The sequence below is a fragment of the Procambarus clarkii genome, chromosome 8, assembly GCF_040958095.1.
Source record: "Procambarus clarkii isolate CNS0578487 chromosome 8, FALCON_Pclarkii_2.0, whole genome shotgun sequence".
Taxonomy (NCBI): domain Eukaryota; kingdom Metazoa; phylum Arthropoda; class Malacostraca; order Decapoda; family Cambaridae; genus Procambarus; species Procambarus clarkii.
Window position 1 is genome coordinate 27,822,926 of NC_091157.1, and position 25,368 is coordinate 27,848,293.

The following is a 25,368-nucleotide window of genomic DNA, read 5'->3' on the forward strand; positions in this document are numbered from 1 at the left end:
GAAGCGCCTTGACCAAGCTCTGTCAGAGGGATAGCGCCCTCGACCAGACGATCTGTGGTAAGCACGGTATACGCCTGTTCATAGTGATTGCTTGTAGTTGGTCGTGTGCCCAGCGACAGTAGCAATGTTTATTTATAAGTTAGACATGTTTTAATAAGGCAGAAAGCCTAAAGTAAGAGAGTGAAGAGGGAGGAACACGGAGCGACGTCCGTCCCCTCTGAGCGCTGGCAGGTGACTGAGAGCTCCCGACGGCGAAGGCCCCTCCCTGAGTGAGTGAGGCGGAGTGAGGACCACCGCCGGGCGAGGTGGAGTATGGACCCGCCCAAAATGGCGGAGTCCAATCTCACTGTATGTAGAGGACAGATAGAGGTTTGAGGCAAGCATATTGTGTGGTTATTTTTGTTTATGTGTTAAAGGGGAACATTTTATTGGAGTGTCGATGGGTTGCAGGTTTGTCTTTGGGGAAGAAGTTGCTGAGAACTTCGAAGCCAGCACAGATGAAGTAGTTGATGAGACTCCAAGGTAGTGGAGCAGAGGACCTCGAGCTGTGAGGAGAAGCAGTGAAGAGGAGTGTCACGTGCTTCTGTAGAGGTGGAGAAGCACCATAGTTGCTCGAGGAAACTTCATGGTGTAGCAGCCAAGAGAGCTGTGGAGGAACCTAGCAGAAGGGTGAAGCACCGTAGTTGCTCAAGGAAACTTCATGATAGCAGCCTGAAGGAGCTGCAGAGGATCCTGGTAGTGAAGCCCAGAAGAACCTAAAGATATCAGGGTAGTGAACTTCCAGAGGTGGAAGGGAAGTTCTGGTGGATCACTTATAGGGAGTTGATAGTGTTTGGTTGTCATTAGCGTGCAAGACGCAGTGAGAGGTGAGTGACTGTTTGCATTCTTATGTCAAGGAGTGTTTTATACTGAAGTTTAGAGTTACAGTCGTAGGCTGGATTACCTACAGATGAATGCGTCCTAGGACTGATAGGGTGATCGATTGATCATTGCAGTGTAGCAAGGAACATTTATGCTGATATATGTTATTGCATTCAAATGCTGATTTTCTTTGTACACATTTATAGATACATATATATATTCTCTTGCTGATGGTACAACAGTGTATGTAGACTTGATCAACTTGAGGAGGTTGATAGTATCAGGTGGTGAACCAGGTGATAGGATACCACTTGATAAGCTGATGATAGAGTTCTGATGATGTTGGATTGCAACCTGATTGTGATATTATAGAGTATAGGATTCATTATTATTATATGTGTGTATGTATCGTGTATGTGCTTTGTCCAGTAAATGTATCCCAATTTGCTGGTGTTTGCCCTTGTCCTAGTGAGGCTTCCCAGGAGGTAGTAAAGAAGAGAGAGAGAGAGAAAGAACCAAGAACCACTGCTGTGGACAGGGTAGAAGGTAGTACTAATAAGCCAAAAGGGGATCGAGGAGATCATATTACCTAAGGAGAGAGTGGGGAGTCACAGCAGCTCGAGTGGGTGTGTGCACGTGACAACGAGGCTAGGTGTGGGAGCCGCATCCCCTAAATGTGTGACGTTGAGCCCCTCTCCAAGAGCCAGAAGCGCCAAGGGTGATCTCCTAGTGAAGTATAAGCACTCTACCGAGTTGTGAGTTGGGTTGTCCGTAGAGAAGGATCAACGACGACAACACCAACTATAATAATAATATATATATATATATATATATATATATATATATATATATATATATATATATATATATATATAGATATATATATATATATATATATATATGTATATATATATATATATATATATATATATATATATATATATATATATATATATATATATATATATATATATGTATATATATATATATATATATATATATATATATATATATATATATATGTATATATATATATATATATATATATATATATATATATATATATATATATATATATATATATAATTTTTTTTTAATATAGAAGGGAGTACCACCTCTAGCTGGAAGAAGGGGGACCCATAGCCTCGGAGGAAACCACGCATAACGCATTAGAGGGAATGTTTAGATCCCCTCCAATACAGTTTCTGTGTGCTTTTCTCCTACCACCCCCTTCCTTTTTTATTTTTTGTGCTTTATTATGCATTTGATGGTTACAAGATATACATGGGTTGATACAAAAATAATAATGCAAAAAGGTGCTTAAAGGTTATGGATCTCTTGAAAAACACAACAATGGGAAACATTGATGAATGTCACAGACGGGTTCGATCATTGTTGCAAGTCAAACACTTCTTCGAATTCCTCTGAAGTTGGACTAGTGCCAAAGACGCAACAGGCATTTCCCCTCTGAATCGCAACACTGAGGCGCTGGAACAAGAAACTTTTTGCTCTCTGGTCTTTTGTAGCGCTGATCAATTTGTCCCCCAATTCCTTCAGGAACTTCAATGCACATTTTCCCCACGAACCGAGGGTCTCCGAGCCGATCGGAACAAAGCTGTAGCAGTGTGCTAGACCTCTGTATTTAATAATTTTCTGCGATTCCCTGAAAGAAGCAGCACCACCGCTTTCACGTATGCTGTAGTGGAGGTAGGTACTGGCCAGTGTGGCAGCGCACGTGTAGTCCCATACCACTTGCTTACCATCCTTCCAAGGTAGCAAGGTGACCCCATCAGGGCGCTTCTGAGGGTCGTTAGGTCTGGATAAGTGTGGTTCTCTTTGTGCCGGGCAGCGGGCTGTGGCGAGGCTCCTCTTGATGATGTCGTTGACTTCTTCATGTCTTGCAATTGTACCCTGTGATTTGCGACATACCAGACCATGACGACCATATTGGTCTGCCATCGCAGTTCCGCAGATGCACCTATGTTCGGTGAGGATGGGGGCGGCAAGGCGAAGGGCAACTCCAATGCGGAGAGCGTCATGACTGAGGCGAGTTCCCAGGGCTGCATTGGGCACAGCAAATAAAAAATCCCCGGCGTGGGGTGCTGTTACCGCTAGGAGGCGGGCTTTGTTTTCAGCATCAGCGTTGTCAATCATTGCTGTGACAGTCTTTTCCATTATGGAGCTATCCCAGTGGGCCTGCTGGTGGTCTTTTGGGACTTGTGGTCGGGGTTGAGGGTGTGCAATGGTGTCCCATTGTCTGGCTGCTTCGATGAACGTTTGATCATGAGTTCCCGCTGTCTCTCTCATACGCTCTGGTAGGATCTGCCCTACCAATTCGTTGGCTGCTGTACATGAGGATAAGAATGCTGGAAGTGCTACCTCAGTTGCCTTTCGTATGCCTATCCCTCCAAATCTCACTGGTAGTGTTGCTTGGTCCCACTGACTGTCATCTAAATCTAGGTTGAGCGCCATCCTGAATATTGACCTGAGGAGCTCATCATATTGATTTAGAAGTGGGTTGCCAAAAGTTGGTGCACACCTTAAGAAGTATGTTAGCCTGGGCAAGGTAAGGCACTTTGTGAGAAGGTAGAGGGCATCGTGGGAGTCCAAGTCCCCAATTCTCTCTACCATCCTCTTTAGGTCTCTAAACTTTTCGTCAAGGACTGCAGCAATGGCATTGTGGCCCAGAGGTGCTCCGAGTAGTGTGCTGTCGGTAGGTTTAACGACTGAGGCTTCTGGTAGAACTGATTTCACTGCTCTAATGATTACTTCACTGGATGCAATAATTTCGCACTTGGAGGGGTTAAGAACGAGACCCATGGACTCCCCCCGTGTCTTCACCAGCTGTAGGTCTTCCAGCAGGGAATCTTGTGTGGAATATATAAGCAGGGAATATATAAATATATACATATATTATTAAATATGACCGAAAAAGTAAGATTAATAATTCTAACACGAATTTTCTCAATCTTTCGTACATTTCGTTTCACTGTTGGAGGTAAATCAAAAATCAATTCTCCAAAATTCATTTTTATTTATAAACTAGAAATTTAAAAACTATAGACTAGAAATAAAAATGAATTTTGGAGAATTGATGTTTGATTTACCTCCAACAGTGAAACGAAATGTACGAAAGATTGAGAAAATTCGTGTTAGAATTATTAATCTTACTTTTTCGGTCATATTTAATAATATATGTCTACAGGAAAGACTGCTACCAAAATATACTAATATATACATATATATATATATATATATATATATATATATATATATATATATATATATATATATATATATATATATATATATATATATATATACATATATATATATATATATATATATATATATATATATATATATATATATATATATATTATTAAATATGACCGAAAAAGTAAGATTAATAATTCTAACACGAATTTTCTCAATCTTTCGTACATTACGCTTCACTGTTGGAGGTAAATCAAAAATCACTTCTCCAAAATTCATTTTTATTTCTAGTCTGACGCGACACGGGCGCGTTTCGTAAAACTTATTACATTTTCAAAGACTTCACAAATACACAACTGATTAGAACTTACGTTTCTCTGATTTTATATCTACATTTGAGTGAGGTGGGAGGGGTGATGTGGCATTAACACAAGACAGAACGAGAGAGGATATTAATAGGGTATTAAAAGTATCAACACAAGACAGAACAGAAAGAATGGGTATTGAATAGAAGTGTTTGTAGAAGGCCTATTAGTCCATATTTCTTGATGCTTCTATATTGGAGCGGAGTCTTGAGGTGGGTAGAATATAGTTGTGCAATAATTGGCTGTTGATTGCTGGTGTTGACTTCTTGATGTGTAGTGCCTCGCAAACGTCTAGCCGCCTGCTATCGCTGTATCTATCGATGATTTCTGTGTTGTTTACTAGGATTTCTCTGGCGATGGTTTGGTTATGGGAAGAGATTATATGTTCCTTAATGGAGCCCTGTTGCTTATGCATTGTTAAACGCCTAGAAAGAGATGTTGTTGTCTTGCCTATATACTGGGTTTTTTGGAGCTTACAGTCCCCAAGTGGGCATTTGAAGGCATAGACGACGTTAGTCTCTTTTAAAGCGTTCCGTTTTGTGTCTGGAGAGTTTCTCATGAGTAGGCTGGCCGTTTTTCTGGTTTTATAGTAAATCGTCAGTTGTATCCTCTGATTTTTGTCTGTAGGGATAACGTTTCTATTAACAATATCTTTCAGGACCCTTTCCTCCGTTTTATGAGCTGTGGAAAAGAAGTTCCTGTAAAATAGTCTAATAGGGGGTATAGGTGTTGTGTTAGTTGTCTCTTCAGAGGTTCCATGGCTTTTCACTTTCCTTCTTATGATGTCTTCGATGAAACCATTGGAGAAGCCGTTATTGACTAGGACCTGCCTTACCCTACAGAGTTCTTCGTCGACTTGCTTCCATTCTGAGCTGTGGCTGAGAGCACGGTCGACGTATGCGTTAACAACACTCCTCTTGTACCTGTCAGGGCAGTCGCTGTTGGCATTTAGGCACATTCCTATGTTTGTTTCCTTTGTGTAGACTGCAGTGTGGAAACCTCCGCCCTTTTCCATGACTGTTACATCTAGAAAAGGCAGCTTCCCATCCTTTTCCGTCTCGTAAGTGAAACGCAGCACGGAACTCTGCTCAAATGCCTCCTTCAGCTCCTGCAGATGTCTGACATCAGGTACCTGTGTAAAAATGTCGTCAACATACCTGCAGTATATGGCCGGTTTCAAGTTCATGTCGACTAAGACTTTTTGCTCGATGGTACCCATGTAGAAGTTTGCAAACAGGACACCTAGGGGAGAACCCATAGCGACCCCATCTACTTGCTTATACATGTGCCCATCCGGGCTCAAGAAGGGTGCCTCTTTAGTACAAGCTTGGAGTAGTTTCCTCAGAATACTTTCTGGCATGTCAAGAGGAGCACAGGCTGGATCACGATACACTCTGTCGGCTATCATTCCGATTGTCTCGTCCACAGGTACGTTGGTAAACAGCGATTCTACGTCCAACGAGGCTCTTATCCCTGTGGCCCGTGCGCCCCGCAGTAAGTCCACAAATTCCTTTGGAGACTTCAGGCTGAAGGCGCAAGGAACATAAGGAGTCAGCAGGCCGTTGAGTCGCTTCGCCAATCTGTACGTGGGTGTGGGTATCTGGCTAATGATTGGCCGAAGTGGGTTTCCAGGCTTGTGCGTCTTGACATTTCCATACGCATATCCAGGTTTATATTCCCCAATGATCTTTGGCAGGTGGAGTCCGGATTTCTTGGCGTTCACAGTTTCGATCAGTTTGTTGACCTTTGCTTTTAATTCGGCTGTAGTGTCCTTCGTTACCCTTTGGAACTTAGTTTGGTCAGAGAGTATGATGTTCATTTTCGCCAGATATTCGTCTTTTTTAAGAATGACATATATTGGCGACTTGTCACCTCTCCTGACAACTATCTCCTTGTTCTCACGAAGGCTTTTAGCTGCCGCTCTAAGCTCGGGGGACAGTATGGTGCTTCTGTAGTTGCCTCGATTCTTTCCTCCTTCTGCAATAAGTTCTGCTTGTAAGGTATCTTTGGTAGTGACCTTCTTTTGTGTCTCGAGGTCGAATATGTCGTCCAACAGAATTTCCAACTCCACTTTCCGGGCCATTTCACTCGGTCTGGACATAACATGACAGTTTATGCCCAGATTTAGGAGAGTGACTTGGTCCTCATTGAGGTTAATTCCTGCAAGGTTCAGGAAGCCATCTCTTGGTCGTGGAATTGCCATAGGTCCTCCATATAATGTTGTTAGTTTCTTGATAATCCTTGTTTCAGTGCTGAGGTGATGTTGGTCTGTGAGGATGTCGAGGTGTTGTTCAATGCGGGTACGGATACTATGGTCGATGTTGCTATTTCTCCACTCGTTTGTAGCATGAAGTAGTTGCGTTTTTTTGTCTTTGATTTCATTCTCTGCCTTGTATATCTGATCACGAATCAGATCCTGGCGATATTTTATCGTGAAGGCTTGATTCCTTGCTGCTGGGTCGTGCACTTTAACATTAGTATATTTTGGTAGCAGTCTTTCCTGTAGACATATTTTATTAAATATGACCGAAAAAGTAAGATTAATAATTCTAACACGAATTTTCTCAATCTTTCGTACATTATGCTTCACTGTTGGAGGTAAATCAAAAATCACTTCTCCAAAATTCATTTTTATTTCTAGTCTGACGCGACACGGGCGCGTTTCGTAAAACTTATTACATTTTCAAAGACTTCACAAATACACAACTGATTAGAACTTGCGTTTCCCTGATTTTATATCTACATTTGAGTGAGGTGGGAAGGGTGATGTGGCATTACATTTGAGTGAGGTGGGAAGGATGATGTGGCATTAGAGGATATTAATAGGGTATTAAAAGTATCAACACAAGACAGAACACGAAACAATGGATATTGAATAGAAGTGTTTGTAGAAAGCCTATTGGTCCATATTTCTTGATGCTTCTATATTGGAGCGGAGTCTTGAGGTGGGTAGAATATAGTTGTGCAATAATTGGCTGTTGATTGCTGGTGTTGACTTCTTGATGTGTAGTGCCTCGCAAACGTCAAGCCGCCTGCTATCGCTGTATCTATCGATGATTTCTGTGTTGTTTACTAGGATTTCTCTGGCGATGGTTTGGTTATGGGAAGAGATTATATGTTCCTTAATGGAGCCCTGTTGTTTATGCATCGTTAAACGCCTAGAAAGAGATGTTGTTGTCTTGCCTATATACTGGGTTTTTTGGAGCTTACAGTCCACAAGTGACCAAACTAAGTTCCAAAGGGTAACGAAGGACACTACAGCCGAATTAAAAGCAAAGGTCAACAAACTGATCGAAACTGTGAACGCCAAGAAATCCGGACTCCACCTGCCAAAGATCATTGGGGAATATAAACCTGGATATGCGTATGGAAATGTCAAGACGCACAAGCCTGGAAACCCACTTCGGCCAATCATTAGCCAGATACCCACACCCACGTACAGATTGGCGAAGCGACTCAACGGCCTGCTGACTCCTTATGTTCCTTGCGCCTTCAGCCTGAAGTCTCCAAAGGAATTTGTGGACTTACTGCGGGGCGCACGGGCCACAGGGATAAGAGCCTCGTTGGACGTAGAATCGCTGTTTACCAACGTACCTGTGGACGAGACAATCGGAATGATAGCCGACAGAGTGTATCGTGATCCAGCCTGTGCTCCTCTTGACATGCCAGAAAGTATTCTGAGGAAACTACTCCAAGCTTGTACTAAAGAGGCACCCTTCTTGAGCCCGGATGGGCACATGTATAAGCAAGTAGATGGGGTCGCTATGGGTTCTCCCCTAGGTGTCCTGTTTGCAAACTTCTACATGGGTACCATCGAGCAAAAAGTCTTAGTCGACATGAACTTGAAACCGGCCATATACTGCAGGTATGTTGACGACATTTTTACACAGGTACCTGATGTCAGACATCTGCAGGAGCTGAAGGAGGCATTTGAGCAGAGTTCCGTGCTGCGTTTCACTTACGAGACGGAAAAGGATGGGAAGCTGCCTTTTCTAGATGTAACAGTCATGGAAAAGGGCGGAGGTTTCCACACTGCAGTCTACACAAAGGAAACAAACATAGGAATGTGCCTAAATGCCAACAGCGACTGCCCTGACAGGTACAAGAGGAGTGTTGTTAACGCATACGTCGACCGTGCTCTCAGCCACAGCTCAGAATGGAAGCAAGTCGACGAAGAACTCTGTAGGGTAAGGCAGGTTCTAGTCAATAACGGCTTCTCCAATGGTTTCATCGAAGACATCATAAGAAGGAAAGTGAAAAGCCATGCAACCTCCGAAGAGACAACTAACACAACACCTATACCCCCTATTAGACTATTTTACAGGAACTTCTTTTCCACAGCTCATAAAACAGAGGAAAGGGTCCTGAAAGATATTGTTAATAGAAACGTTATCCCTACAGACAAAAATCAGAGGATACAACTGACGATTTACTATAAAACCAGAAAAACGGCCAGCCTACTCATGAGAAACTCTCCAGACACGAAACAGAACGCTTTAAAAGAGACTAACGTCGTCTATGCCTTCAAATGCCCACTTGGGGACTGTAAGCTCCAAAAAACCCAGTATATAGGCAAGACAACAACATCTCTTTCTAGGCGTTTAACGATGCATAAACAACAGGGCTCCATTAAGGAACATATAATCTCTTCCCATAACCAAACCATCGCCAGAGAAATCCTAGTAAACAACACAGAAATCATCGATAGATACAGCGATAGCAGGCGGCTAGACGTTTGCGAGGCACTACACATCAAGAAGTCAACACCAGCAATCAACAGCCAATTATTGCACAACTATATTCTACCCACCTCAAGACTCCGCTCCAATATAGAAGCATCAAGAAATATGGACCAATAGGCTTTCTACAAACACTTCTATTCAATATCCATTGTTTCGTGTTCTGTCTTGTGTTGATACTTTTAATACCCTATTAATATCCTCTAATGCCACATCATCCTTCCCACCTTACTCAAATGTAATGCCACATCACCCTTCCCACCTCACTCAAATGTAGATATAAAATCAGGGAAACGCAAGTTCTAATCAGTTGTGTATTTGTGAAGTCTTTGAAAATGTAATAAGTTTTACGAAACGCGCCCGTGTCGCGTCAGACTAGAAATAAAAATGAATTTTGGAGAAGTGATTTTTGATTTACCTCCAACAGTGAAGCATAATGTACGAAAGATTGAGAAAATTCGTGTTAGAATTATTAATCTTACTTTTTCGGTCATATTTAATAAAATATGTCTACAGGAAAGACTGCTACCAAAATATACTAATATATATATATATATATATATATATATATATATATATATATATATATATGTCGTACCTAATAGCCAGAACGCACTTCTCAGCCTACTATTCAAGGCCCGATTTGCCTAATAAGCCAAGTTTTCATGAATTAATGTTTTTTCGTCTACCTAACCTACCTAACCTAACCTAACCTAGCTTTTTTTGGCTACCTAACCTAACCTTACCTATAAATATAGGTTAGGTTAGGTTAGGAAGGGTTGGTTAGGTTCGGTCATATATCTACGTTAATTTTAACTCCAATAAAAAAAAATTGACCTCATACATAATGAAATGGGTAGCTTTATCATTTCATAGGAAAAAAATTAGAGAAAATATATTAATTCAGGAAAACTTGGCTTATTAGGCAAATCGGGCCTTGAATAGTAGGCTGAAAAGTGAGTTCTGGCTACTAGGTACGACATATATATATATATATATATATATATATATATATATATATATATATATATATATATATATATATATATATATATGTCGTACCTAATAGCCAGAACGCACTTCTCAGCCTACTATTCAAGGCCCGATTTGCCTAATAAGCCAAGTTTTCATGAATTAATGTTTTTTCGTCTACCTAACCTACCTAACCTAACCTAACCTAGCTTTTTTTGGCTACCTAACCTAACCTTACCTATAAATATAGGTTAGGTTAGGTTAGGTAGGGTTGGTTAGGTTCGGTCATATATCTACGTTAATTTTAACTCCAATAAAAAAAAATTGACCTCATACATAGAGAAAAGGGTTGCTTTATCATTTCATAAGAAAAAAATTATAGTAAATATATTAATTCAGGAAAACTTGGCTTATTAGGCAAATCGGGCCTTGAATAGTAGGCTGAGAAGTGAGTTCTGGCTACTAGGTACGACATATATATATATATATATATATATATATATATATATATATATATATGAGCTTATATATATATATATATATATATATATATATATATATATATATATATATATATATATATATATATATATATATATATATATATATATATATATATATATATGTCGTACCTAATAGCCAGAACGCACTTCTCGGCCTACAATGCAAGGCCCGATTTGCATAATAAACCAAGTTTTCCTGAATTAATATATTTTCTCTAATTTTTTTCTTATGAAAAGATAAAGCTACCCATTTCATTATGTATGAGGTCAATTTCTTTTTATTGGAGTTAAAATTAACGTAGATATATGACCGAACCTAACCAACCCTACCTAACCTATGTTTATAGGTTAGGTTAGGTTAGGTAGCCGAAAATGTTAGGTTAGGTTAGGTTAGGTAGGTTAGGTAGTCGAAAAATTAATAATTCATGAAAACTTGGCTTATTAGGCAAATTTGGCCTTGCATAGTAGGCTGAGAAGTGCGTTCTCACTACTAGGTACGACATATATATATGTGTCGACATATATATATATGTCGTACCTAGTAGCCAGAACGCACTTCTCAGCCTACTATGCAAGGCCCGATTTGCCTAATAAGCCAAGTTTTCCTGAATTATTATATTTTCTCAATTTTTTTTTTATGAAATGATAAAGCTACACATTTTATTATGTATGAAGTCAATTTTTTTTTATTGGAGTTAAAATTAACGTAGATATATGATTGAACCTAACCATCCCTACCTAACTTAACCTAACCTATCTTTATTGGTTAGGTTAGGTTAGGTAGCCGAAAAAGTTAGGTTAGGTTAGGTTAGGTAGGTTAGGTAGTCGAAAAACAATTAATTCATGAAAACTTGGCTTATTGGCAAATCGGGCCTTGCATAGTAGGCTGAGAAGCACGTTCTGGCTACTAGGTACGACATATATATATATATATATATATATATATATATATATGTCGTACCTAGTAGCCAGAACGCACTTTTCAGCCTACTATGCAAGGCCTGATTTGCCTAATAAGCCAAGTTTTCATGAAATAATGTTTTTTCGACTACTTAACCTACCTAATCTAACCTAACCTACCTTTTTCGGCTACCTAACCCAACCTAACATATAAAGATAGGTTAGGTTAGGTTAGGTAGGGTTGGTTAGGTTCGGTCATATATCTACGTTAATTTTAACTACAATAAAACAAAATTGACCTCATACATAATGAAATGGGTAGCTTTATCATTTCATAAGAAAAAAATTTGTGAAAATATATTAATTCAGGAAAACTTGGCTTATTAGGCAAATCGGGCCTAGCATAGTAGGCTGATAAATGCGTTCTGGCTACTAGGTACGACATATATATATATATATATATATATATATATATATATATATATATATATATATATGTCGTACCTAGTAGCCAGAACGCACTTCTCAGCCGACTATGCAAGGCCCGATTTGCCTAATAAGCCAAGTTTTCATGAATTAATATATTTTCTCTAATTTTTTTCTTATGAAATAATAAAGCTACCCATTTCATTATGTACGAGGTCAATTTTTTTTTATTGGAGTTAAAATTAACGTAGATATATGACCGAACCTAACCAACCCTACCTAACCTAACCTAACCTATCTTAATAGGTTAGGTTAGGTTAGGTGGCCGAAAAAGTTAGGTTAGGTTAGGTTAGGTAGGTTAGGTAGTCGAAAAACAATTAATTCATGAAAACTTGGCTTATTAGGCAAATTTGGCCTTGCATAGTAGGCTGAGAAGTGCGTTCTGGCTACTAGGTACGACATATATATATATATATATATATATATATATATATATATATATATATATATATATATATATATATATATATATATATATATATAATATATATATATATATATAAATATATATATATATATATATATATATATATATATATATATATATATATATATATATATATATATATATATATATATATATATATATATATATATATATATGTCGTACCTAGTAGCCAGAACGCACTTCTCAGCGTACTATGCAAGGCCCGATTTGCCTAATAAGCCAAGTTTTCATAAATTAATATATTGTCTCCAAATTTGTTCTTATGAAATGATAAAGCTACCCATTTCATTATGTATGAGGTCAATATTTTTTTATTGGAGTTAAAATTAACGTAGACATATGACCGAACCTAACCAACCCTACCTAACCTAACCTAACCCATCTTTATAGGTTAGGTTAGGTTAGGTAGCCGAAAAAGTTAGGTTAGGTTAGGTTAGGTAGTCGAAAAACAATTAATTCATGAAAACTTGGCTTATTAGGCAAATTGGGCATTGCATTTTAGGCTGAGAAGTGCGTTCTGGCTACTAGGTACGACATATATATATATATATATATATATATATGTCGTACCTAGTAGCCAGAACTCACTTCTCAGCCTACTATTCAAGGCCCGATTTGCCTAATAAGCCAAATTTTCCTGAATTAATATATTTACTATAATTTTTTTCTTATGAAATGATAAAGCAACCCTTTTCTCTATGTATGAGGTCAATTTTTTTTTATTGGAGTTAAAATTAACGTAGATATATGACCGAACCTAACCAACCCTACCTAACTTAACGTAACCTATATTTATAGGTAAGGTTAGGTTAGGTAGCCAAAAAAGCTAGGTTAGGTTAGGTTAGGTAGGTTAGGTAGACGAAAAAACATTAATTCATGAAAACTTGGCTTATTAGGCAAATCGGGCCTTGAATAGTAGCCTGAGAAGTGCGTTCTGGCTATTAGGTACGACATATATATATATATATATATATATATATATATATATACATATATATATATATAACTGAAAACTCACACCCCAGAAGTGACTCGAACCCATACTCCCAGAAGCAACGCAACTGGTATGTACAAGACGCCTTAATCCACTTGACCATCACGACCGGACAAAATGAGGTGATAGCCGAGGATATTTGAACCACCCCACCGCCGGTGGGGTGGTTCAAATCGTCTATGCCTTCAAATGTGGTTCGTCGTCTATGCCTTCAAATGCCCTCTTGGGGACAGTAAGCTCAAAAAAAACCAGTATATAGGCAAGACAACAACATCTCTTTCTAGGCGTTTAACGATGCATAAGCAACAGGGCTCCATTAAGGAACATATAATCTCTTCCCACAACCAAACCATCGCCAGAGAAATCCTAGTAAACAACACTGAAATCATCGATAGATACAACGATAGCAGGTGGCTTGACGTCTGCGAGGCACTACACAAGAAGTCAACACCAGCAATCAACAGCCAATTAATGCACAACTATATTCTACCCACTTCAAGACTCTGCTCCAATATAGAAGCATCAAGAAAGATGGGCCAATAGGCCCTCTGCTAGTACTTCCATTCTTACCTTCAATACCCATTGTCTCGTGTTCTATCCTGTGTTGAAAATTTTATTAACCTCATCCGAAACTGTTGTAACATCACCTCACCCAAAATGCGGGTATAAAATGAAAAATGAAAGCTGTTTAAATCATAGCATAAGTAAGAACTCTGTTTAGTGCTTGCAGGTAATAGTTGTGTGTGTATACCAAAAGTCTTTGTAAATGTAATAAGTTATTACGAAACGCGTTCAAGTGTCGCGTCAGTCTAGAAATAAAAATTAATTTTGGAGAATTGATTTTTCAATTACCATCAACAGTGAAAAGAAACATAAGAAAGATCGAGAAAATTCGTGTTAGAATTATTAATCTTACTTTTTCGGTCAAATTTAATAATATATGTCTACAGGAAAGACTGCTACCAAAATATACTAGTATATATGCTAGCTATACAAAATATACAAGTATATATGCTGCTAGCTTATTGAAGGAGTTGGAGTCTAAGCTAATAGAAACAACTAGAGACCCTAGAGCTGCCAGTTTTCTTTTTCAGCGCCTTAGTGTGGCAATCCAGAGAGGAAATGCTCACTGCATCCATGGTTCCTGCCTGCCATCTGAGGAGCTGGAAGAGCTGTACAACTTGTGACAAGCAGCCTTGCACCCTGCATGTAATCAATATTGTAACTTTTTTTGTGTAATGACATTTTCAAATAAAGTTAGACAAATATACACAGTGTTCAGTGAGGATCCACAAGGTCTTCTCTGAGTACTCTTTATTTTCTTCTCCGAGGCTATGGGTCCCTACACTTGCACCAGAGGTGGTACCCCTTCTAGGTAAAAAAAAAAAAAAAAAAAAAAAAAGTATATATATATATATACTATATATATATATATATATATATATATATATATATATATATATATATATATATATATATATATATATATATATATATATATATATATATATATATATATATATATATATATATGTCGTACCTAGTAGCCAGAACTCACTTCTCAGCCTACTATGCAAGGCCCGATTTGCCTAATAAGCCTAGTTTTCATGAATTAATGTTTTTTCGACTACCTAACCTACCTAACCTAACCTAACCTAACGTTTTCGGCTACCTAACCTAACCTAACCTATAAAGATAGGTTAGGTTAGGTTAGGTAGGGTTGGTTAGGTTCGGTCATATATCTACGTTAACTTTAACTCCAATAAAAAAAAATTGACCTCATACATAATGAAATGGGTAGCTTTATCATTTCATAAGAAAAAAAATAGAGAAAATATATTAATTCAGGAAAACTTGACTTATTAGGCAAATCGGGCCTTGAATAGTAGGCCAAAAAGTGAGTTCTGGCTACTAGGTACGACATATATATATATATATATATATATATATATATATGTCGTACCTAGTAGCCAGAACGCACTTCTCAGCCTAATATGCAAGGCCCGATTTGCCTAATAAGCCAAGTTTTCATGAATTTATATGTTTTCTCTAATATTTTTCTTATTTCATTGAGGTTATATCCTTTAGGTCCTGCACTGGCTAATGCTTTTTTGAGTTTTCACGAAATAAATTGGCTGATAATTGTCCTTCGGCCTTTAAACCAGTCTTGTACAGGAGATATGTAGATGACACTTTTTTGTTGTTTAGGGACCAATGTCATATTGAGAAATTTAGAGAGTATCTCAATGCACAACATAGAAATATTCGGTTTACTGCAGAGTGTGAAGTTGATAATTCATTGTCGTTTCTTGATGTAAAAGTGAATAACCTTAATGGGTTCAACACTAATGTTTTTAGGAAACCAACCTTTACTGGTTTAGGTTTAAATTTTAATTCCTTTGTTCCTGATATTTTTAAGAAAAATGCTATTAACACTACTGAATAGGGCCTTTGTTTTATGTTCTAATTGGAATAACTTTGATCAGGAAATTAATTTTCTTGTGAAATTTTTTTCAAATAATGGTTATCCTGTGCATATGGTTTATACTTTTATAAGGAATTTCTTATATAAGAAGTTTCACCCATCGTGTAGGATTACTACAGTGGAAAGGGATCTTAAATATATTAAATTACCATTTTATGGCAGTATTAGCTTTTCTGTAAGGAGTCGTTTGAGGAGACTGTTGCAGCAGTGTTATCCTCAAGTAGACTTTAGATTTATTTTTGTCAACACAAATACCATTGGCTCTTATTTTAAATTTAAGATAAAGTGCCTACCCCCTTGTGCTCAAATGTCGTATATATGTATAATTGTTCCAGCTGTAATGCTGGATATGTCGGGAGTTCCATTCGGAACTTTAAGATTAGGATACTTGAGCACCGGGGATTATCTTTTAGGACTGGATTACCATTGTCTAAACCAGCATTTTCGGAGATTGGAAACCATTGTTATGAGTTTGATCATTCTCTGCTGGAATCTGATTTTAAAATTCTGGACACTTGTATGAATGGCCAGTCAGATTTGAGAGTAATGGAATCCTTATATATAAAGGAGCTGCGGCCTCTGTTAAATAGCAACCTTTCAGCTGTTCAATTGTACACTGTATAGTGCACAGTAGGCCCTGTAATTTGATTTTTAGTTTATTTTGGTAGTTTAATTTTGTTTAGTTTACCATGTCTTTGCCCTTTCTTACTTATTTCAAGTCTTATCATTGTACATAAATATAATCTTTTATTTAGGATATATAATACATTTTTTGGTATTTAATTTTATTTAACATTTGAGTTTTTTATAAGATTTTGGTTAGTACTTTATAATTGTCGTTAATTCTGTTTGTATTTTACATACATTTTTTGTAGATTTGTAGTCATTATATAAATATTTGTTAGAGTGTTTAGTATCTATGTGTTAGGTATCAAGTTTCACTTTTGATCGCTTCACGTATGTTAAATGGAATGGTTTGTTTTAGTAGTTATAAATTTCATCTTGTAGTTTAATGGATTTTAAATTAGTTTTAATATATGTGACAGTTAATAAGTTTTATTTGTATTGATCACTTTAAGTGCGCTTAAGTGTTTTGTTTTTTTTTCCTTTCTTTGATAGGCAATTATATTCAGTATGAGTTTTTTGTTTACCAGCTATTTGATTGTGATTTCTGTTTTTTCTTTTAGATCTGATGATGAATACGAGAAGTATTCGAAATGTTATGTTTTTTAAAGTAAAGATTCTGATACAAGATGTTCAGTATATCCCTGGTTTTCCTATTCATCTTAAAATATATATATATATATATATATATATATATATATATATATATATATATATATATATATATATATATATATATATATATATATATATATATATATATAATATATATATCTACCATCCATCTACCATCTACCTGAATCGACGTCAGAGCCCTGACCAGCTATCAACTTCAGAATATTCTTTGTGCTCTTAGAGTTGACATCTCTCTCTGGCATACTAAGCTCAATGGCTTGTATTCGAAGGGAGGTTTCAGCCATAGCCGATATTCTCAGCACCATTTTATTATTTCACCTTTATACTATTGTGTCTCACATTGTCTTTGTATTTATCTCTGTTTTTTAATTGTACTTTTTATTTCCCCGAGATTTGTCTTTATTTTCATTTACGTTTAAAGTAAATATATTAAAGTTTCTTTATTCATACTTTGTGTTTTACGTGTTCCTCCCTCTCACTTACCACAGACAACAGGCAAGCAGTCTATCTTTTTGTTTTAAGTGTGACCAGGCATTGACACCTGCCATAGGAGGACTGCCGAACATCAACACTCCAACACTTTCCCGTCACATTTATTGTTGGCCTGTCCGGAATCTTCACTCAGGTACTAGTACCAGAACGTCAATTTGTGGTAAGCGTACTTCGCTTTGCTAAAGTAGCTTTTCAATATTATCATTAGTTTTCATATTTATATGGTGCTGTGTGTATTGTGCATTCCGAGAGTAGCATATGGTGAGTGTGAGATAACTTTGGATTATGTGGTGACTGTAGGCCTCAGTCATTCTCTTAATTGGTCATCTCTCCCTTTGTGTTATTACTCGTGTTTACCACTTTTTGTCCCTAGGATATTTCTCACCTTATCGGCAGATCATCATTGTGGTACCCTGGTACTTTGGTTTGTCTTCGGGTCAAAGCACCCTATCTTCTGCAATCCGACCAAAGGATGATAAGAGGGCCATAGTTCCTCAAGCACAGACTAAGTTGCTGAGTTGGGACCTCAGCAGCAGTTCTCGTCACCAGTTGACACTCGCACCCGTACATGTCGGTCAGAGATGATGATATTTACTTAGGTAGGGAATTAGCTTTCTTTTTACAGAGCACAAAGTTCGCTAATTATGTAAGTATCATATTCACTTAGTGGGAAACCCTTGCTTATGTCCTATAGAGACTCGGCAAGGTATGCCTACATTCTTGGACTACCTAATTCACTTTTGGAGCAATTAAATGTTTCATTTGTTTTAGAAACTCAGTTTCACTTATTTAGTAGGATTTTCTTGCCCTTATTCTCTTACATTGGGTACCGGGTACAAGATTGCCTGCGACTTTGATTGACTAATCATTTACCATCTTAAAATTAACGTTAATTGTTAAAGATTAACATTCCACAGGATAGTTACCAAGTGCCACGTTATCCTGTTTCTAACATTTACCATATCACAACTATATTCGTGTACATTTATTTGCTATCTTTCACCATGTTTCGTCTCCAAGCTTTCCGTAACGATCCAGCTGGTGAAATAGGGACCTTGTGTCGTGCCAAGAGGACTGAATTACAAACTCTTGCACACGAGTATCAACTAGATGTTCCCCATGGAGCCAACAAAAATTAATTAAATAACTTAATTATGGAATCACCTCTTAGATGAAGGGACAATTGACTCTGAAACTCACAAAACTTATTCTATTGCAGATAAACATGATTTGGCTACTATGAAACTCAAACTTGAACTCGCCAAGCTCGAAAGGGAGCAACAGCAAGCAGCTCTACAAATGAGGGAACGAGAAGCTGCAATAAGGAAGGAAGAACAAGAAAGAGAGGCTGCAATCAGGAAAGAAGAACAAGAACGAGAGGTGGCCCTCAAGGAACGTGAGATTGCAATACTCCGTGAGCGTGAGCAAGTACAGCTTGAAGTAAAACAACGCCACCTGGAGATGGAACGCGAGCATGACAAACAGCAAGCGGATATGGTTATAAAATGTCTTGAACGAGAACTCTCGTTGGAGACTACACACCACACTCAACGCCAGCAAGCTACCGCTAGTCTTCCTGTAAGTTTCAATATCTCCCATGCAAGTGAGTTAATGCCACCATTCGTTGAGACAGAGATTGATGTCTTTTTTACCACCTTTGAGACCCTAGCTAATCAACTTAGCTGGCCTGCTGACCAATGGTCTACCCTTCTCAGAGTGCATCTTACAGGTAGAGCTGCAGTTACTCTCAGTACCTTAGCGTCTGAGAATGACTACCAGACCCTGAAGCAAGCAGTGTTGGACGCCTACCTTCTCTCCACCGAAAGCTACAGGCGAAAATTGCGTGACCATCTAAAGGCAAGCACCACCACCTTTCTAGAATTTGCCAATACAAAGAAAAGATATTTCATGAAATGGCTGGAAGCAGCACATGTCTCTACATTTGCAGAACTCATCAACCTCATGCTAGTTGAGGAATTCTTGAGACGTGTTCCCCCTTCCGTCCGTTTATATTTAGCAGATAAAGAAGAAACCGACTACATCAAATGTGCGAAGTCGGCTGACACCTACAGCCTCATCCACCGGCTGACACCATCACCACCTCCCAGTAAGAAGTCTTGGTACAGTTACAATAAAGTGAGTACAGAGGAAGCGAGCTCACAATTGTATTGTAAGTATTGCAAAATCTATGGACATACCATAGATAGATGTGTGAAGGCTCAATACAAGAGCAATGAATCTACTAAACCCAAACAGACTCCTCCTAAGTCCGGTAAGCCTGTGATGAGTGTTGGTGTTCATGGTAATGATCTTTCTCTCGTCAGTAAACACCTGTATCCTGGAACTGTCTCTACCAACGGTACAGATTCGGAGGGACGTTTCAAATTGAAGATCTTGAGGGACACAGCGGCTCTTCAGTCTATTATATTGAAATCGGCTGTGCCTAATATCACCTACACCGGAGAAACCGTCTTTATCACTGACCTCACTGCTACTACTCCGTATCACCTCGCCAGAGTCTACCTGGATTGTCCCTTCGTGAACGGTGAAGTTCAAGTCGCCATCAGGGAAAAGCCTTTTCCCATGCTTGGAGTGCAACTTCTCCTGGGCAACGACTTGGCAGAAGATCTGCAACCGTCCTACCTGATCATCATGGACAAACCCCAGGTGTGTACCTCTGTAATGGATAATCAAATCTTTGAATATGTTACAGCAGAGGTTCAAGAAAGTGATAAAGTTTCTCCTCCGGTTTTGGTGACCACCCGTGCACAAGCTGCACGACCGCCACCAGCTGACTCTACTTGTCAGCAGGGTTGATGAGTTCTACTGCTACCGCTGTCCCTCAAGACCCTCAGAATCTACCTCCTAATCTTACTAGTTTGGAGTTCCGTAAGTTACAGAGGGAAAATCAATCATTAACACCATTATTCTTCCAGGCTGAGACTCAACCTGACAGTATCCCTGGGTTCTTCCTAGAGAATGAATTGCTCTACCGCAGATACAGACCCAGCGAGCTGAAGGAGGATGACGATTGGGCCAATGTCGAACAACTAGTGATTCCCACCAGCATACGGCCCGATATTCTACACCTGGCCCACGGAGCTCTTTCTCACTATGGTTTTAACAAAACCTACCACGGAATCAGACAAGACTACTACTGGCCAGGTATGGTAAAAGTCGTTAAAAAGTACGTACAGCAGTATCATACATGTCAGATGGCAGGTAAACCTACCATCTCTATTCCCCAGGCTCCACTAAAACCCATCCAGGTGCCTGCGGAACCTTTCCACAGACTCATCATAGACTGTGTTGGTCCTTTACCCCGGACCAGTTCTGGCAACGCCTATATATTAACTATCATGTGTCCTACCACCAGATTCCCCATAGCAGTTCCAGTAAAGAACATTACGGCTCCTACTGTGGTGAAACAGCTATTGAAGATCTTCACCCAGAATGGATTTCCAAGAGAGGTTCAAAGCGACTGTGGCACCAACTTCACCAGTGATCTCTTCAAGAAGACACTGGAAGAGTTCAACATCACACAGGTACTGTCCAGCCCCTATCAACCTGCTTCACAGGGTTCTCTTGAACGTAGTCATCAGACTATTAAAGAACTCCTAAAAAAGTTCTGCAATGACACCTTGAAGGACTGGGATAAACAACTTGACCTCATTATGTGCATTTTCAGAAGTCTCCCCAATGAGTCTTTAGGAGTATCTCCTTATGAGATGCTCTACGGACGTAAGTGCCGTACTCCTCTCAAAGCTTTCAAAGACTCTCTACGTAATGCCACCTTCAGTGACCCTCAGAATGTGCCCCAGTTTCTTCAAAACTTAAAACACATTCTAGAGAGAGTACGTAAATTTGCTAATGACATCCTATTGAAAGCCCAGGAGAGGATGAAGACTCATTTTGACCAAAGCAGCAAATTAAGGAAATTTAAACCAGGAGACTTCGTGTTGGCATATTTTCCTACCCCAGGTTCTCCATTGCAAAACAAGTTTTCAGGACCCTACCGTACCAAGGAGTGCAGGAACAACCACAACTACGTTCTTGAGACTCCAGATAGGCGGCGGAAGACCCAGTTGTGCCACGTCAACCTCCTGAAGCAGTATCAAGGTATTCCCCCCACTGTGTTGGTATCAGTCCCTACATTTAAAGGTCCATATCTCCACAGTGAAACCTTCCCTGCTTCTCCCTAAACCATTAACACTGAGACGGTGCTTTCCAAATCAGAAATCCTACCGGATCTTCATCCCAATTTACAGGACTATAATAGTGCTCCTTTGCCATGTTCTAATACTATTCTCGCCTCGCCAGATATCACGAAGCCTTTCATCCTCCATGTCGACGCCAGTGGTACCAGCATCTGGGGTGACCTGATGCAACAACGAGGCGAGGAGATTCGACCTGTTAGCTACTACAGCTACAAGGAACTACAGCACGATCGAAAGGGAGCCACACTCCATCGTCCTGAACTTGCAGCACTTCGAATCGACCCTGCAAAGTACGCGGTCTACCACCATCTACTCGGACCACAATCCCCTCCGCTTCCTGCAGCAAGCCCAACTCAACAATCTACGGCTTCTACGATGGGCTTGATATCTGCAGAATTTCAACCTGGAGATTTCTACATCAAGGGTTCTGACAACATCATAGCATACACTCTCTCCAGAGTCTATGAGGTGGAGGCTGCTCCACCTACCACTCTAGCACCTGAAGACGTAACTTCACCTGGAACCGCAGGCTTCGGGGGAGAGTTGTGACGATAATCTCTTTCTAGAGAGAGTGAGCCTGCTCTTCCCTGCCTCAAGTTACGTCCAGTTAACAAGTATAAGAAGCTACATTCAAGATACGTCACCGGTAGCACAAAACGTTTTGACCAGGAGGCAAAACGTACCCAAGATCCACCCTACTCCACACACCCTCCACGCCAGCTTGTCGTCAAACCAGCAAATTACCCATACCAACCTACCTGCTCCTGATTGGTGACTCACACCTGCACACTGCACCTCCGTGCCATCTACCTGAATCGACGTCGAAGACCTGACCAGCTATCAACTTCAGAATATTCTTTGTGCTCTTAGAGTTGACATCTCTCTCTGGCATACTAAGCTCATTGGTTGTATACGAAGGGAGGTTTCAGCCATAGCCGATATTCTCAGCACCATTTTATTATTTCACCTTTATACTATTGTGTCTCACATTGTCTTTGTATTTATCTTTGTTCTTTAATTGTACTTTTCATTTCCACGAGATTTGTCTTTATTTTCATTTACGTTTAAAGTAAATATATTAAAGTTTCTTTATTCATACTTTGTGTTTTACGTGTTCCTCCCTCTCACTTACCACAGACAACAGGCAAGTAGTCTATCTTTTTGTTTTAAGTGTGACCAGGCATTGACACCTGCCATTGAAGGACTGCCGAACATCAACACTCCAACACTTTCCCATCACAATATATATATATATATATATATATATATATATATATATATATATATATATATATATATATATATATATATATATATATATATATGTCGTACCTAATAGCCAGAACGCACTTCTCAGCCTACTATGCAGGGCCTAATTTGCCTGACATATATATATATATATATATATATATATATATATATATATATATATATATATATATATATATATATATATATATATATATATATATATATATATATATATATATATATGACAAAGTCAGACCACGGAGGAAAATGAAACAGGAATTTCCTTAAGTACTTTCGTATATTAAATACATCTTCAGAAGGAAATTTCCTTCTGAAGATGTATTTAATATACGAAAGTACTTAAGGAAATTCCTGTTTCATTTTCCTCCGTGGTCTGACTTTGTCATATATATATATATATATATATATATATATATATATATATATATATATATATATATATATATATATATATATATATATATATATATATATATATATATATATATATATATATATATATATATTTGTGCAATAATTGGCTGTTGATTGCTGGTGTTGACTTCTTGATGTGTAGTGCCTCGCAAACGTCAAGCCGCCTGCTATCGCTGTATCTATCGCTGACATATATATATATATATATATATATATATGTCAGGCAAATTAGGCCCTGCATAGTAGGCTGAGAAGTGCGTTCTGGCTATTAGGTACGACATATATATATATATATATATATATATATATATATATATATATATATATATATATATATATATATATATATATATATATATATATATATATTGTGATATTCCAGATATTCGCCAGAGCCTTCGTGAGAACAAGGAGATAGTTGTCAGGAGAGGTGACAAGTCGCCAATATACCTCATTCCTAAAAAAGACGAATATCTGGCGAAAATGAACATCATAATCTCTGACCAAACTAAATTCCAAAGGGTAACGAAGTACACTACAGCCGAATTGAAAGCAAAGGTCAACAAATTGATTGAAACTGTGAACTCCAAGAAATCTGGACTCCACCTGCCAAAAATTATTGGGGAGTATAAACCTGGATACGTGTATGGAAATGTCAAGATACATAAGCCTGGAAACCCACTTCGGCCAATCATCAGCCAGATACCCACACCCACGTACAGACTGGCGAAACGACTCAACGGCATGCTGACTCCTTATGTCCCTTGCGCCTTCAGCCTGAAGTCTCCAAAGGAATTTGTTGACTTACTGTGGAGAACACAGGCCACAGGAATAAGAGCCTCGTTGGACGTAGAATCACTGTTTACCAACGTACCTGTGGATGAAACAATCGGGATGATAGCGGACAGAGTGTATCATGATCCGGCCTGTACTCCTCTTGACATACCAGAAAACATTCTAAGGAAACTACTCCAAGCTTGTACTAAAGAGGCACCCTTCTTGAGCCCGGATGGGCACATGTATAAGCAAGTAGATGGGGTCGTCATGGGTTCTCCCCTAGGTGTCCTGTTTCCGAACTTCTACATGGGTACCATCGAGCAAAAAGTCTTAGTCGACATGAACTTGAAACCGGCCATATACTGCAGGTATGTTGACGACATTTTTACACAGGTACCTGATGTCAGACATCTGCAGGAGCCGAAGGAGGCATTTGAGCAGAATTCTGTGTTGCGTTTCACTTACGAGATGGAGAAGGATGGGAAGCTGCCCTTTCTAGATGTAACAGTCATGGAAAGGAACGGAGGTTTCCACACTGCAGTCTACACTAAGGAAACAAACATGGGAATGTGCCTAAATGCCAACAGTGACTGCCCAGACAGGTACAAGAGGAGTGTTGTTAACGCTTATGTCGACCGTACTCTCAGCCACAGCTCAGGATGGAAGCAAGTCGACGAAGAACTCTGTAGGGTAAGGCAGGTCCTAGTCAACAACGGCTACTCCAATGGATTCGTTGAAGACATCATAAGAAGGAAAGTGAAACGCCATGCAACCTCTGAAGAGACAACTATCACAACACCTATACCCCTTATTAGACTATTTTACAGGAACTTCTTTTCCACAGCTCATAAAACGGGGGAAAGGGTCCTGAAAGATATTGTTAATAGAAACGTTATCCCTACAGGTAAAAATCAGAAGATACAACTGACGATTTACTATAAAGCCAAAAAAACGGCCAGCCTACTCA